This window comes from Miniopterus natalensis, chromosome 4, assembly GCF_054644295.1.
Source record: "Miniopterus natalensis isolate mMinNat1 chromosome 4, mMinNat1.hap1, whole genome shotgun sequence".
Lineage (NCBI taxonomy): Eukaryota > Metazoa > Chordata > Mammalia > Chiroptera > Miniopteridae > Miniopterus > Miniopterus natalensis.
Genome location: NC_142084.1, coordinates 80,241,286 through 80,257,096, shown reverse-complemented (window position 1 = coordinate 80,257,096; position 15,811 = coordinate 80,241,286). Strand labels below are relative to the sequence as shown.

Here is a 15,811-nt window from a genome sequence, read left to right as displayed (position 1 = left end):
TCAGAACAGAGATAGCTCTGGGTTCTGGTCCCAATCGTGACACCATGTGTGGGCCTGTGTGGGCGAGTCCTAGCTCCTCCCTGGGCATTGGTTTCCCACTGAAAAATGAAGGGGAACATTGTGTTGGGAAAGCCCTTGGGCTCCTGGGCAGTGCTTTGGGGACATTGAGGCAGAAAAGAACAGCAGGGTAGGCAGGGGCTCTGATCTTGACCCCACATTTCTCCTGCTAGAACCAGAGGAGACCCACTTTTCTCTCTCTGATTTTACCTCTGCCCCCACTATGGGGCCTGGAACTCAGCAGTCTCTCTCTGTACCTCAGATGGCCCATCCACAAGACAGGAAGAGTGACAGAGTCTGCAGTGGAGGCCCCAACTTGGAGGCTCGAGCCCTAACCAACCCAACCCTATCACCACCCCAAGCCTGCTCCACTCATTTGATAGAATGTATATTCTTGTATCTTTAGAAAATCAATTTAAGATGTGCCTGCTACACAAACACTCCAGGGCAACCCCCACTGCCCTTTTCCCAATGAGATCACGCTTCTAAGCACCGCTAAGGAATTCTACAGAATTCCTAGATCTACCACCTCATGGTTATCTGGTCTCAGTATTTTCATCTACAAATGGGGATAATAAGAGTGCCTGCTTTACAGGATTATTCTGGGGATTACTACAGATACGATTCCATGGAAGTGTCCAACAAGCACTGATAAACTCCCAGTAAATGTGAGTGGCAATTACACGATCATCATCATTAAAATTATTAAGATGCTTAAAACCACTGGACCGGTGACAGCTAAGATCCCTTAGCACTCTTGGATCACATCTGGCCACTGGAACCACGCATCTATGCTCACGCCCCCATCCCCACCCCGCCCCCAGCACACACCCATCTCTGAAGCAGGACCCACACTCTGTCCAACCCCAGCTCTGGCCTCAGCCCCAGAACATGGCCAGCTTGTTCCTGGCACCCAGCCTTGCCACCCACAAACTGTCCCCCACCTTCAATCCCCCAATCCTGCCTTCCTCGGTGGCCCCAGCACTGTCTCCTGTAACCCTGTTGGGGCTCTGTTGAACTCCATCACTGCATCGCAAGATTTTTACTGGACTTAGAAAGCTTTTACACGACAGTGGCTCCTTGAAGACAGGGTAGCGAGAAACTGGGCTTTCCTCTGGGTCCCCCACATTTGCTGGGTGTCTGAATATGCTGACAGCCCAAGGAGAGAAGCATCTTTTTTTTTATTACCTAAGCAGTGTTTCCCAAACTTTAGCATGCATCAGAATTGCCTAGAGGGCTTCTTAAGACAGACTGCTGGTCCCTTTTCCCCAGCTCTCACAGTGCCACCCCCCGCCCCCCAGTTTTTGATTCAGTAGGTCTGGGGTGGGGCTAGGTAATTTGCATTTCTAACAAGGTTCCAGGTAATGCTGATGCAACTGGTCCAGAGACCAACTTCGAGAACCACTAACTTAACCTGCAGGTGAATCAGGGAGAGCTTCCATAAAGAGGTGATGCTGACACTCCTGTAAAAGCAGGAGCTGCCCAGATGCAAGGCGAGGAGGAAGGAAATCTGGGCACAGGGTGCAGCATGAATGAGGCACTGCAATGACGACATTCATTTCTTCTCACCTGGCCTCTGCCTGGGCAGGCAGGGTAAACCAGAGGTGGCTGCAGCTGCACAATGACTATAGTAAACCTTCACCAACCGCCACCCTGGACCTGCCCCAACAGGCCAATCCTTGGCCATCCTGGTGGTGATGAGAATCTACACCCCGCCCCCTAGAGCCAGACCGCAGATCTGAAGGAGGCCAGAGTCCCCACCACATCCCAACTACGTGAGTGCCAGGATTCTCGCTCCACACCTCTAGACACAACCCTCCATCCTGGCTAGTTTTGTTTGTTTTCTCATTTCTGGTGCTTCATCTGGCCAGAGAAGCCCCTCAGAAACCAGCAGACGCTGACAGTAATCTGGCTGAGCTGCACCCCCTGCTAAGCCTTAGTTACCACATCTACTAAAGGGGGATGACATGGTGCCTATCTCCTACTGCTGTTGGGAGGGAGGCTAAAATGAGCTCCTTAGTCAATAACATCATTGTCAACTATCACAATCACCATAACTAACATGGACTGAGCTTGTAGTTAAGCACCTTCTGGCATTATCTCTTTAAATGCTGTGAGAGGGGGACAATTATGGTGCCCTTTGTACAGATGACAGCTTGCCCCAGGTCCCCTAAGTAGGAAGTGGCCCAGCAGGGATTTGAACCCAGACGGTCTGGCTCCCGAGTCTAGTTCCCATCTCTGCTGTCTGTGTCCTAGCCACCTGCTCCAAGGCCTGGCTCAGGTCACCTCTCTCTACCACCATCCTTTCCCCCTTCCCAGGGAACAGGGAGGCTGGGCAGGAGGCGTCTGGAGGCTCCAGCCCTTATCACACACAGTCTGGGCCTTGGGTCCTTGGTCTTAAGGGCAGCCCCAGGACCTGCTAGCCAGGCCATCTTGCTTGGCACATGTCTGAGATGCCATTCAACATGGCCTCCAGTCTGGGCTTACAGAACGTGAGCACCTTAACCTGAATGAAAGGGCAGAAGAGGAAAAACAGGTGTGACAAAGAGAGGAAATCCTGCCAGGCTTCCTGGATGAGGCCAGCAGCTCCCACACCCCATGCAAATTACCCCATTTCTCTGGGCCTCAATTTCGTCACCTGAACAAGCCTTCTCTGGCCATGAGACAGAAAGTTCAGGCACCCAAACTCCCAGGAGTCCTCCCTCCATCTCAAAGGGGTGGATCACTTCCTAGATGTACATGAACAATAACAACAACCACTGTTATCTTTAAAGAGTTCCTACTCTTACTGTGATCTGCTTGACCTCCCTAGCAAAACAGGATTCTTACTCTCCTCCTGCTGCCACTGAGGAAACTGATGCCCAGGGAGATTTAGGTAACTTGCTCTGGATCCCACAGCCAATGGTGGCAGTGATGGGATTTGAACCAAGGACTTTCAATTCCACTCTGCAATGCTGCCCACCTCCGCTGGTGCAGAAATAGGCCACATGAAGCCCCTGCTTCCAGGGCACGGAGTCTAGGGAAGATGAGACATGCTCTTAAGGAACAAAAATTTAAAGCCAGATGTATGAAGGGTCCATGAGAGGGCCAGACAACAGGCTCTGCACATATAAAGCAGGGTGTGGGTAATGCCAGCTCTTCGGAATTAGGAATGACTGCAAAAAAAAAGGCAGAATGATTGCACGTAGAGGTGACACTGGAGCTGGGAATGGGTGGGGCAGGATTTGGGGGTGGGTGAGCGGGAGTGACTGGGGTGCAGCATCCTTGCCATGAGCAGAGATGTGAAGGAAGGAAGGGATGGGGCACACTCAGGAAGGGAGAAGAAGTAGGCTCTGCTTGAGGGCTAAGGGGGAATGGGAGATGGGCACTGCGGTCACATAGCCGGCCACCTCCCTACCTTGCCTTCCAGTAAACAGGTGTTCATTCATGATACACATTTTAAAATTTGATAACTCCAACCTGTATCAAAATAAGACAGGCAGTAATAAAAAGGGCCAGAAGGCAACTTTACACAAACTCTCCTCCATCTAGAAAAGAGCTTCATCCCCAGTATGACTCCTTTGGTGACAGACTGGCTCTAGCCTTGAGGCCACACAGTCCATGACATCTATGCCCAACCCTTCTACCAAGCTCCAAACCTCCCAAGACCAGGAGATCCTGCTTTAACCTCTAGTTCAGGGAAGGAAGGGGATAACCCTGCCCCCCACCCTTCCCACACCTCCCTTTCAAATCCATCAGCCCTTTTCTCCAACACCTACTGATTCAGCCGGATTTATGATTCAGCCTTATTTCCTCATATTTGAGGAAAGAGAAATTGAACCCATTTCACAGATTGCGAAATGGAAGAAAAAGGTTCCAGTCCTCTGTGAAACCAGTCTCTGGCTCTGGTGGCTGATCCACACATCCTGAGAGGCCCCTAGAAGGTCAACTGGGATGAGTATATCCCACGGGGCAAGGACTCTCCCAGGCGGAGCACTGCAGGCCCAGCATCTATGGGGAACATCCTGAGATGTACAAGAAGGGGCAGTTCTGAAAAGCTGTGAGAAAAACAGGGTGGAAGTGGGCCAAGTGCCACCCCCAATGCTGAGATTCTAGGGTAAAATGAGAACTGAAAGAGGTCACCCAGGTCTGACCCTCCTGGTACATGCCTCCTGCACCCTCTCCAACTTTCTAGACTCTTTGCAAGCCTTTAGCGATGGGGACCTCACCTCCTCACCAAGGAACTTATTCCTGTTAGCTTCCCTGCCACTCTTGGTGCTGTCTGTGCCCCCCAGAGGCCACACAGGACAAGGCTATGCCCTCTGCCTGTAGAGAGCCCTGTGGGGACTTGAAAGCAGTGACGCTGCCACTTAATGTTCCTTCCCCAAACCTTAGACCACCTGTGATGACCCCAGTCTCCAAGGCAGCTACAAGGTCCTGCAGCCTCCCCTCTGTCCCTCTCAGTTCCATAGTCTGAGTCAGACTCTGGCCAGCTCTCTGCTGGACCATCATCTCTGAGCTGGTTTCAACCACCCAGCCTTGCCACCATTTTTGGCCAAATGACCTGAGAGGAGCAGCACAATAGGGCAGAAACAGTTCAGGCCTGTGTTCAAATAAAGCTCTGTAAGTGACCCGATCCCTCTGAGCCTCCATTTCCCCATCTGAAAACGGGGCAGGGGTGGGAGTTACCGCCAGCAGCAGCTACTTTGCAGGGGTATTGTGAGATTTCAATAGAGCGTCTGTAAGAAGCCTGGCACAAGGCACAGTAACAGGCATCGACTCAACGAGCTGCTTACAACCCTCTGTCCTCTCCACTAGCTCCAGGATAAAATCCAAACTCCCGGGCAGATACTGCAAGCTGCCCACACCGATCTTATCTCCCACTGCCCCCATTCCCAGTCTGCAGCCTTACCAACACTTCCTCGCCCAGGAAGCCCTGCAGACATTAACAGCCAAGGAGCTTTCCCCTCCACTGACCTTCCAAAGCCCATCACTGATCACAGTCGCCATCACTTCATCTTTGTCTTCCCTTCCCATCAGATCAGCAGCCTCTCCAGTCGGAAACCAGCAGCACCTTTTGCCCATTTCGTGTCTCCATCACCCCATCCACAGATATTTTCCATACATATTCAACAAATTACCCTAATGTTCCATTTTGAGTAAAGAATGTCCAAATCTTCCAAACAGTACAGATACCCCAAAGCAAATTCCAACCCAGCAGAAGTCTGCCTGGTTTCCAGGGGCTTTCAGGCCTAGTTTTGGTCCCAAAGTATGGAAGACGGGTGAAACAGGTCCATAACCCAGGGGAGAGAGAGACCGGAGCTCAATTCTAAGTTTCTCAGATGCAGAGTTTCTCAGCTGGTCCCTAGGCCAACCCCAGCCAATGACTTGATACTTCTGATCACATCCTCAACTTGTAATTGCAAAACTGTTCCTTGCATACCGCCTTGCTGACAGGAGGCTAGCTTTCCATCTTTTCTTGCTTGCTGGCTCCCTCTCTTCACCTGTTGATTCTCCAAGACACCTCTCCCCCTGCTCTGATCATGATGACAAGGAGAGTCTGACAACATGCCAACGGTCATCCCCATCATTTAGGACTCCTTTCAGCCCCTCCACTCATTTCCCTGAGTTTCTGAATCCCCTCAATGTCCAATTAGTACTGGTATTTCCGCTGGTATTCCTGCAAGCTGAAAGTGAACTGTCTGCCCAGGGGGGCCCCTATTCCCAGGGCCCAGGAAAAGCCTTCGGACCCTGCAAGTCCAAGACACAGGGCTGGAACAGTCCTCGGAGCAGTTAGAACAGCAATGCATAAACTTTCCTCCTCCAGGAACTTCTTTCATTATGGACCCCACTCTATTGTTTTAAGATGTCTTTCATAAGCTAACAATTTGCTTTCCATTTTTTAAGAAATTACTCAAAGCCCCCAATGAAAGCCCAGTCAGCAGTCATGAGATGGTATCCCTGGCACAGAGGACAAAAACCAGTGGACGTCTGGGCCACCCCACTAATTCACTCACAGGGTATTTAATGAGGACCCCCAGTGTGCCCTAGGCTCAGGAACTCATACACACATGCACTTAGGATTCTGCAGTCCTCACGCTGGCTCCAAGTCCACTCCCCATGACTGTCCTCAAGGACCTTTGGGGCTGGAGCACCTAGAGCATCCCATAAGCTTAGCACTGAGGACTCTGCTGATAAGTTACACGGAGGAAAGAGATATCAGTCCCTTGGTCTTAGATCTCTTATCACTCCACCTCTGCCCCCTGCTGATCTGAAAGCGACCTGGTCTAATGGAGATGAAAGGCACTGCACTCCCCTGGGTGCTGGGGAGAGGTCAGTTGACAAAGCCACCAGCTGTCCCCAGCCAAAGCCAGGGAAACGGGCTCCTCCCTGCACACCCGAACTGGGAGAGTGTTCCCGCCAGGGACCCAGCCAGCAACAGAAACTGGACCACGGAGCTCCAGGCCTGGGCTCCAGCTGACTTCCCCTCCTGCTCCAGCTGCCCACAACAACAAGAGCCAGGGCAAAAGACCTCACCAGTACGAGCCAGAAGGAGCATCGCTTGGGGGTAAGAATAGTGGGGAGAGGGGGCAGATGTCTTCATAATTTCAACTGAAAATGAAACTGTGAGTTTGGTCACAGCTGGGCCTTATAGAGCCCTGTTAGCTGAGACTCAGGCTAGGGGAGGGGAGTCAAATCCAAGCTCCACCACTTCCCACCTATGCGACCTTTGCCATTCTGTACCTCAGTTTCCCCCTCTGTAAAACGGGGTTAATAGTAATGGCAAAGAATTAAATGAGATCCTATATGTAAACCAATTAGCCCAGTGCCTGGCCCATAGTAAACATGCAACAATAGATACCTGTTGAATAGAAACGCGCGGCCGTTTGCTGAGGTCCCACAGGTTCTCATTTCATCGTTATTCTGGCGGATACTATATCTTGCCCATTTCACAGGCGAGGAAACTGAGGCCAGAAGAAGGTAAGGAACCAGCCCACGATCACACTGACAGGCCCCCAAATCAGCCTGAGCCTCAGACCAGGGGCCAGTGCTGTCCCAGGCCGCTCCGCATGCTTTTGGGGGTTGGGGGGATACCAGCCCTGGGCGTTACTGGGATGGGGTTCTGCACGCCCCGGCCCTGGCACGGCTCCTGGCTGACCCAGGCGCTCAAAGGTGCGGGAAAGCCAGGGGGCGAGTCCCCGGATTCCCCGCCGGTCCCGAGCCCACGTGTCCCCCGGCGCCCCCTCCTCACCTGGCCCCGGGCGCCGACGGGCGGCGTCCAGGCGGCGGCCCCGCGCTCCCGAGCGCCTGAGGGCAGAGGGGAGCCACCGCTCCGGCCGCTGGCGGCCCGGGGAAAACCGGTCGGGCCGCCTTCGCCTTCCCGAAGCGGGGACCCGGCCCCTAACCCCCTCCCCCGCCAGACAAAAGTTTCCCCTGTTTGGGAGCAGGGAAGGGGGATGGGGCATTCCTCGTGAGTGACATGATCCGTGACCTACAGCTGCCGCGCTGCCCTCGCGCCCCCCGCCCGGCCCCGGCCCGCGGGCGCCCCCCGCCTTTCGTGCTCCCGCCCCAGCGCGGGGCCCGCAGACCCCGGCGCCCGCCCGGCGCCCGCCCGCACCCAACTTGCACCGGCGGCCGCCGGGGCGCCGCGCGGCCTGCACGCCGGGCTCGGGCCCCGCCGACTGGCCGGTTCCGGCCTCTCGGCCTCCTACCTGCCGCAGCTTGGGGCGCTACCCGGGGAAGGGGGCGCTCGGGGCGGGCCGCCGGACGCCCGGGTCCCCCAGCATGGCGTGCGCCGCGGGAGCTGGCCCGAGCCGCGGTTAACCCCTCGGCGGCCGCCTCCCGCCGCCCCCACCCCCATCCGCGCCGCCGCCCCGCCTCCCGCCCGCTCTCCTCCCCACCCCCCTCCCGGGGCCCAGCCCCCCGCGCGGCGCCGGGGCCGCCGGCAGCCTCCCCTCCTCCCACGGCCGAGGCGGGGGTCTCCCTGAAGACTGAAAGTTGGGGCGCGCTCCCTCGCCGCCACGGCCCGCGGGGCGCAGAACGGGCGAGCCCGCGCGCCGAGGGCCCCCCGCCCGTGTCCCCTCACCCCCCGGCCCCGGCCCTACCTCCCCGAGTGGCGGCCGTGGGAGCGGGGCTCGGCCCCGCGATGGAGCCGGTGCCGGCCGGAGACGGCTCGGGGGCCGGGGGCGGCGGGCGCGCGGCGGGCGCGCGGCGGGGGCCGGGCGGGACCCCGCTCCGCTCTCGGGCTGGGCTCTCGGTTTCCACCGGGCTCTCCCCCGGCGCTCCCGGCCGAGTCGGTGCCGCTCCGCGGCCACGTGACGCCGCTGCCTCTGACCCCGGCTCCGAGCGGGTAGGGGGCGGGGGCGGGGGCCGGGTGCCGGCTGCGGCGCCCGCGCGTCCCGGGGGTGGTGACCCCGAGGAAACAAAGCCCTGGGGAAGCCGACAAGTTAGGCGGGGGTCAAAGAGGGAACCGCGCTTGGGGGTCGGAGATGCTTCAGAGAGAAGCAGGGAGACAAAGACCCGCGCCCGCCGCGCCGCCGGGGCCCCCGGGAGAGCCCGAGGGGGGCTCCCGGCTCTGCAGCCCCTGGGCTTGTGGCACCCCCCCTGGGCCTGTGGCACCCCCCCCCCGGGCCTGTGGCACCCCCCCCCGGGCCTGTGGCACCCCCCCCGGGCCTGTGGCACCCCCCTTGGGCCTGTGGCACCCCCCCTGGGCCTGTGGCATCCCCCCTGGGCCCGGCCTGACCGCTCCCCGACATCCAGGTCTCCGCTGGAGTGACCCCCCCCCCCCGGGCAGGCCTCCTGGGCCCCCCTCCCCACCTTTGCCCTGACTCTAGAAAACCCCTTTCATGCCCTTTATCCTGACGATCTGGTTCACTGCTGGTTTCCCTGTTTACTAAAATGTCACCTCCCCGAACAAGTTGTTCCCAGGTGAATCCCCAGAGCCTGGCACGTAACAGGCAGCTGAAGAGGTGGATGACCTTTTGCAAATCTCTGCTCCCGCCGAGCCTCAGTTTCCCACCCCCCGTGTTATTGCCACCAGATCAACAGCCCTGCAAGGGCAAAGGGGCAGTGCCCGTCCTCAGACTGATGGGGCGACCAGGCCCCGAGAGGAGGGGGTTTCTGGGAGTCACAGGCAGCTGAGAGGCTCAGCCTGCGCTGGGGTCTGACTGCTCCAGGCCTGAGCTTCCTGCCACCCGTGAGCCAGCTTGTAAATGGGGGTGGCGGGTGGGGGTGGGGCTTTGATTGGTGAGCCTTAAGGAGCCTGCTAATGGGCAGATCATCAGGCCCCTCCCCAGAGCTCCTGATTCCAGGTGGGTCTGGGTTGAGGCTGGGCAAATTTGGACAGCGCATTGGTCATTTCCTAAGGACCTTCAGAGGCTCAAGATTATCTAACTGTTGGAGCCAAGCTCACAAACATATGTGCCACCTAACTGAGCAAAGGGAAGTTGGAGAAGCCAAGTTTGACCAGGAGAGCAGGATAGACTCATCCTGGTTCCCCCAAAGGGGAACCTCCTGTGGTGAGGGGAAAGGGTGTTCAGCCAGCCCACTTATGTGGGGGGGGGGGGGGGGAAGGAGATGCTGGGGGATGGGTCCAGGCTTCTGACTCCCAGACTTGTCCATGGGACAGCTTTGGATGGAGTATAATCAGATAAGACCAAGCCTAATGGTGGCAGCCACAAGCCTAAACTGCAGGCCGTGTTCAAATTTTGTAACTTCCTAGCACATACTCGCACCACCCCACCAGGATGACCAGGGAAATCAGCAGCCAGCAGCAAGCTCTCTTTTATGATCTGTGTTCCTATTGTCCGTAACCTCAGGTCCTTGAAGATGGTCTGGATCTTCAGCAGGCTAAGCAAGCCCCTAGAATCTTGCTCATACATATCTCTGCTTTGGAAAACCATTTCCATCCACATGAGGCCCTCTGAGCACCTTCTCTGTGCCAGGGATGGGTGGGATGGGGCAGGGACATGGATGTTCTCAGCAAGGGGGACAGCCTGTGCAAAGGCCGCATGGAAAGCACTCAGGAAAAGCTGAGTGTTTCATGGACAGGGGGCAGGGAGCAGAGGGCAGGGGGAGAAGAGGGGGAGACGTAGGAAGGAATGAGCAGGAAAACTGGAGAGTTAGGAGCAGATTATGAGTGACCCTGTGTGAGGGGCTCCACAGATTGGACATTATCTGAGGGCCTGTGGAATGAGAAGATTGGTAGGTGAGAGAGGTGATAAGAGCCACACTGGGGAAGGGTGGAGGGAAAGGGAGGCCACCTTAGGTAGGTAAGACCCTGCATCTTGCAAGTGGAGCTAGAGACCCTATTGCTTTTGGGGAGCATCTGTGAGCTGGGGTGACTACCCGTCACTAATGACACTTCCTATTCCTTTCAAGTCTTCAGATTTGCTGTTCACCAAGCTAGACCCAAGGCTCTCCAGCTCACTGTCACCCAGAAAACCTGTCAGGAGGCGAGGCCAAGGCCGCACCCAGGGAAACGGCCTCCATGGGTCTAGGTGAAACTGAGGACTTGCATTTCTAACCACACCCTGGGAGGTTCTGCCGTAGACTGTCCTGCTCCTCCTTCCCCTCAGGATCCAGCCACACCTCCCAGAGCTTTGGGGACCTTCTCTATGCTGACAGCTCCCCCTGCCCAGCCACCCGCCTCAGCCCTAAATGGCCTCCCCACTGCCCACTGGACACTCCCCTCGGCTGTCCCAAAGCACCTTTATCCAACTCCATAAGGCAAATGCTGGTCTTCCACCCAAACCTGCTTCTCCCTCTCCCCCTTTGTGCCCAGGTCACACATCCCATCCAAAAACCTGACACCAGCCCCTTCTCCCCACATCCTATCCAAGAGCCAGTCCCATTGATTCTGCTGCCCCCAGTTTTTCCTCTAACCCAACCTCAATTTTTCCTCACTGCCACCCCAGTCCAAGCCACCGTCTTGTCTGCCTTGTAGTAATGTCTTGACCTCTTAAGCATTCTCCCTACCTCCTGCTTTGCCCATTCTTTTTTAAAAAATATGTTTTTATTTTTTAGGGAGAGAGAGAAACATTGATGCGAGACAGCAACATCGATTGGTTGCCTCCCTTATACACCCTGACACGGGATTGAACCTACAACCTGGGTATGTGCCTTGACCAGGAATGGAACCAGCTTACCTTTTGGTGAGTGGGACAACACTCAACCAACTGAGCCACACTGGCCAGGACCCGCTTTGCCCGTTCTAACATAATCTCCTTGTGCCCATTTCTTACTTAAAACCACCAACAGCCTCCCATTGCTCTAAGGTAAATTCTCTGCCTCGTTGTCCAGTCTCATCTTTTGTCCTAAATGGTCTACCTACCCCTCACCTTTATCTAATTCCTTGTGAGAGTGTGGACTCAAGCCAGACTGCCTGCGTTTGAATGCAGGGCTTTACCACTTACAAGCTGTGTGACCTCGGGCCAGTTTTTCAACCTTTCTGTGCTCAGTTTCCTCATCTCTAAAGCAGGGATAAAACAGTATGTACTTCATGGGGCTGTTGTGAAATTCAAATGAGCTAAATATGTACCCCAGCCGGGCGTGGCTCAGCGGTTGAGCATCGACCTAGGATCCAGGCGATCCAGGTTCAATTCCCGGTCGGGGCACATGCCCGGGTTGCGGGCTCAATCCCCAATGACACTCTCATCATTGACTTTTCTGTCTGTCTGTCTCTCTCCTTTCCTCTCTCTCAAATCAATAAAGATATATTAAAAAAATATATATATATATGTAAAACCCTCAGCGTGGCCCTGGCTGGGTAGCTCAGCTGTTTAGAACATTGTCCCAATATACCAAGGTTGGGGGTTCAGTCCCCCATCAGGGCACGTACAAGAATCATCATCATCCAATAAATGCATAAATAAGTGGAACAACAAATTGATGTTTCTCTTTCCCTTCTCTCTCTAAAATCAATTGATAAATTTAAAAAAATTTAAAAAGTTATAGAACCCTCTGCGTGGTGTCTGTCACGTGATAAGCACTGCCTGGGTTTGAATGCTGGCTCTGCCACTTTCCAGCTGAATGATTAATTGTGATCCTTTGGGTATTAAGTTAAATTTCACTTCCTCCTGGTGCTTTCCTTACACCCCTAATCCAGACCATGCCTCCTGGTCTACATGTCATATCTGCCTCTTCCCCACCCTTGCAGTTACTTGTCGGCTGTCTGTCTCTCTAGTCTAGAGTGTAAGCTCTGTGTGGGAAGGACCGTGTTTATCATAGTGCCAGGCACAGGGTAGGCAGCCCACTCACATTGACCGACAGAACAGATGAAATCAAAGTCAAGAGATCCGTCATAAAACAGAGGACACCGTCTCCCTACAAAATACCCATCAATGGGACTTCATTCATTTATTCATTTGAGATTGATTAGTACCTCTCCTGTGGTCTTCTTCACAACTTCCTGGGGGTGAGGGGAGTAGAGGGACAGAGATGAACATGACAGTTGTGGCTCCTGTCCTCAGGAAGGTATATAGTCTACTGCAGAGAGAGCCATGTAAATGCTCAGAAGATACAATGCAATGTAACTGTGTTGTTATAATGGCCTGTAACAATTGTGTTTCCCAGGAAGTCTTTGGAACAATGAAAGGGAAAAATAACTAAAAACAGAGCTGTCTACACATCCCCAGTTCCCAGCAGGGATGTCTCAAGAAGGGTAGGTCTCATCCAAAGAGCATTTAGACCCCCCCCCCATACTCTTTCTCTGCCTGGAGACCTCCTATTCAGCCTTCAGGGCCCCACTTAAGCAGCACTTCCTCTGGGAAGTCTCCCTGCTCCTGCCAGGACTCTTATGGGCCCCAATCATGGCCCAAATGATTTTTTGGACTGTAGTGGGATTTGTCATGGACAATCCCAATTTCACCCATTACTTTAAAAAAGTAAAGGTGGTTGAATGAATGTGTAACTACATGTTAGTTCATGTTGGACTTCAGTGGAAGTAGAAATAGCCTCTGTCAGACCATGTGACCTGATTTGTGGTTTGGAGAACATGGTCACCGTAATTACAGCATTGACCACATGGTATAACAGTTTCCTTTTTCTCTCTCTCCCTCTCTCTATCTCTAGCGTGAGTTCAAACACACACACACACACACACACACACACACACAGAGCAAACCCTTCAAGGACCAGGACTATTCCATTCCTGGCAGACCTTAATATCTGTCAAAGGAGAAAAATCTGTAAAATGGGAAGGCTATTCATGTTTCCCATAAACAATGAATATAAAATGTTCTGGAAACCAGCCAAGAATGTCTGAGGTGGGGGATAGGAGCAATTAACAACCATCGATTACTGCCCTGGCCAGGTGGCTCGGTTGTCGCATCATCCTGTATACCAAAAGGTTGTGGGTTCGATTCCTGGTCAGGGCACATACCTAGGTTTTGGGTTCCATCCCCAGCTGTGGTGCATACAGGAGGCAACCAATCGATGTTTCTCTCACACATTGATGTCTCTCTCTCTTTCCCCACTTTCTCCCCCTTGTTCTCTCTCTAAAAATCAATAAAAACATACCCTCAGGTGAGGATTAAAAGAACAAATAAACAAAACAATTGACTACTTACTCTGGTGCATGCCACACGCTTTCCCTTTCTCACTCAGCAACCCAGAAAGCATGAAGCCCAGAGAGGTGAGGCAGCTTCCCCCAGGTCAGCCAGACAGGAGTGGTAGACATGGCCTCAAATCCAGATCCACCCAACTAAAAGAGTTCTTGTCACTGTTTATTTGTCTCTACCTCCCAGTGCTCAGGTGTGTGCAACCTACCTGGGCCTGGGCCCCTCCCCTTGTTTCCACCGGGTCCCTTCCCACCCTCCCCCCGCACGCCCACTGACAACAATGCCGCTGCTGTTGGAAGAGCACCTGCAGCTGGTTTCCAAAGCCGTCCCATCTCTGGGGCCAGGTTTCCTGTTTCGGGCAGAATCTAAGGATGTGTGTCACACCTTCCCCAAAACATCCCTTACTCCCGAGAGCTGCCACTGGGCCAAAGACTCCGCCGCTTGTAGCAAAATCCCTCTTGTGTGCAGCACTTCTCTTGTTTTTATAAAACATTTTCCCATTCAATAAACCAATTCCTAGGGACCCCACAGCAGTCCTGAGAGGTAGATACAATGGGCAATTTCACCCCATTTTAAAGATGAGAAAACAGAGGTCAGGCCAACCTGTGCAACATCCCCTCAGCTTGCAAAAGAGCCGAGCTGCGCTAAACATGTTTTCGGACCATCTGCCCACAGTCTTCCAAGTCTCTGGAGGGTTCAACTTGACCAAGAGAACAGGGATGGGGGGTGAAAGATCTTTAGAATCCTCACACGGAGGAGATAATGGCTTTTGCAAACAAATGTAAATTGCTTAATTTCCCTTTTTACGGTGTTCATTGTGATGCACCAATTACAACCTGGCAAAGAAAAACACTTAGAAGCACGTGTGGTCTCTAAATGATGTGACAGCAATCAGCTCAAGGTCCTCCGAGGGCTGGGCAGGGCTGGGCCTAGTTCAGCCCGGGCGATCAGTGCAGCAGGTGCCGGGGGCCCGGAGCTGGACGCACTTTCCCAGACCTCCGAGCGGCTCCCCAGGGGCTCTGCCCGACCCTGCCCTCCCCCGGCCACGCCTCCTCCACTCCCCCACCGTCTGACCTGCTCAGTTTTCATTCTCTTTCACTTGATCACCAGGAGCAAAATACTTTCAACAGAACTCAAATCAAAAGGTCCCATTAGCCTGGCCGGGCGTGGTTCTGCGGTTGAGCATCGACCTGGGATCCAAGAGATCAGGGTTCGATTCCCGGTCAGGGCACATGCCTGGGTTGTGGGCTCGATCAATGACTCTATCATCGTTGATGTTTCTATCTCTCTCTCTCCTTTCCTCTCTCTGAAATCAATAAAGATATGTATTTTTTTTTTAAAAAAAGATCACGTTAATTTAGCCCTGGCCAATGTGGTCCAGTGGTTAGAGCATCGGCCTGTGCACCGAAGGGTCGTACATGGGTTGAAGGTTCCCCAGGGGCGTGGGGGAGGCAACCAACGGATGTGTCTCTCTCACATTGACGTGTTATGTTTCCCTCTCTCCACCCCTCTCCCTTCCACTGTCTCTAAAAATCAGTGGAAAAAAATATCTTCAGGTAAGGATTAACCAAAAAAAATTACATTAATTATTAATTTTTAAAAAGGGGTGGGAATTCTCCATCAGATTCCCATCGACTCTTAGTTCATTCTCACCACTGCCGTGGGGTGGGTGTAGGCATTAAAATTCCTAGTTTCTGGTTAAAGAAACAGAGGCTCAGGGTCCTGGTGCCTCCACAGCAGAGGTCCAGAAAGACCCCCACCAGTGAAGAAGGGAGAGATGGTCAAGGTCACCTGGGCTGGGGGTTGGCTGGGGGTTGCTTCCAAGGTCTCCGCCACCACTCCATGCACACACACACCCCCAGCCCCCTGTGTTCATTTGCATTAATATCCTGGGGCCCCTTTCATCTTAGTTTAGGCTTCCAGAAAGAATTCAGTGGAGAAACCGAGGCCCAGGGAATAGCAGTGCCCCCATCACAGTGACATGGCCGAGCTAGGACAACCTGAGGAGGCCCCTGCCTGTCACCCTCCCTGCCCCGCTGTGTGTGTGCACCAGAGGCTGAGGAGGTGGCACCTGCAAGGCAAGGACTACCCGGGCCCTCGGAGATGTGCCAGCATGAGGGGCAGGAGGGGGAAAGTGTTGATTCCAGTGGGAAATTGGCTCTGGGACTGGCTCGGTGGCCAGACTCTAGTCTGGGACTATCTGCTCCAACAGGCAC

The 15,811-nt window shown here is 54.2% G+C and overlaps 1 protein-coding gene across 1 annotated transcript in view; it reads right to left on the bottom strand.

Moving 5' to 3' along the window:
- Positions 1–7,134, bottom strand: part of NDST1 (N-deacetylase and N-sulfotransferase 1) — a 53,017-nt gene extending 45,883 nt beyond the window's left edge. Inside the window, exon 1 of the mRNA XM_087816922.1 lies at positions 6,899–7,134. The gene's annotated coding sequence lies outside the window, so the exon portion shown is untranslated. The remainder of the gene's footprint in view (positions 1–6,898) is intronic.
- Positions 7,135–15,811: the final 8,677 nt, after the last annotated feature.